This window comes from Octopus bimaculoides, chromosome 25 (assembly GCF_001194135.2).
Source record: "Octopus bimaculoides isolate UCB-OBI-ISO-001 chromosome 25, ASM119413v2, whole genome shotgun sequence".
NCBI classification, from domain to species: Eukaryota; Metazoa; Mollusca; class Cephalopoda; order Octopoda; family Octopodidae; genus Octopus; species Octopus bimaculoides.
In genome coordinates, this window is record NC_069005.1 from 25,794,113 (window position 1) to 25,795,391 (window position 1,279).

Below are 1,279 nucleotides of genomic sequence, written 5' to 3' on the forward strand. Positions count from 1 at the left end.
GTGTGTGTGTGTGTGTGTGTGTGTGTGTGTGTGTGTGTGTGTGTGTGTGCAAATATATATATATATATATATACATACATATTAATAGTAATGGTAAGACAACAAAAGAATGAATGAGACCTTGATACTATGTAAATAGAGGAATTTATCTATGATATAATATGTGACAATTATCCAGTTGCCATAATAAGACTCCGAGTTTCGGATGTTAGAGTGGAAAACTGCTCCGGCATCTTGTCAGTTATTGAGGCAATCAAAAAAATTCTATGAAAATGACCGTTAAACAAAAGGAAATTACTCTGTAGTTGACCATTAGTAAGACGAAAGAGGTATTAGAATGACCATTAAATAAGGGGAAAAAAACCGATGGGGAGAAAGTAAAAAAAGTAAAGAGGTAAAATTGCTCATAGAAATTGTGTATGCGCTCTTACATACATACATACATACATACACATGCATGTATCTATATGCATATGCTCACTCACACTCGCATGAAACACATACGCCAATATATGCACATATATATGCAACCATGCATGTACACATATACATATCCACACACAGGCGCGCACACCTACCCACACATGTGCACAATTATATTCAAATACATGTCTAAAAATATGCACATGCTATATATGCATATACTCACACTTGCATGAAACATGCATGTACACCCACATATATGCAACCATACACATACACACAAACATACCTGCACACACACACACAATGTACGCATTCATATCTGCATACGTGCGCACACACATGTGCACAATTATATTCAAATACACATCTAAAATACGTACATGCTATATATGCATATGCTCACTCACACTTGCGTGAAACACTCGGATGTACACCCACATATATGCAACCACACACGTACATACACATGTACATGTATACATACCTGCACACACACGTATATATACCCCTATGCGCACAAAAAAAGTTCATATACACATCTATATACGCACATGCACAAGAAAAATGCAGGGTGAAAGGTAAAATACAGGAAAAAAATGTGTAAAAATATATAAAGCAATAAAAATATATCTATAAATATGTAAAAATATATATATAAAAAGTATAGAGAGATGAACTTCTTGTCTGTGGACACAATATAAAAAGCAGGTTTTATCTGTGATCTTGGGACCAAAAACGTAACAAATATTTAGCTATATGTGGACATGATCCAAAAGGTTCAGTTCTTGAATTTAGACATGTAGCGGGGGTCTAAGCTGCTTTTCCAGATGAGCCATCTTTCCAGATCACAAAG

At 35.0% G+C, this 1,279-nt stretch overlaps 1 protein-coding gene across 2 annotated transcripts in view; it reads right to left on the reverse strand.

Moving 5' to 3' along the window:
- The window catches only part of LOC106878844 (SMC5-SMC6 complex localization factor protein 1), a 76,914-nt gene that overhangs the window by 10,975 nt on the left and 64,660 nt on the right, over positions 1–1,279 (reverse strand). The gene's annotated exons all lie outside the window — the stretch shown is intronic.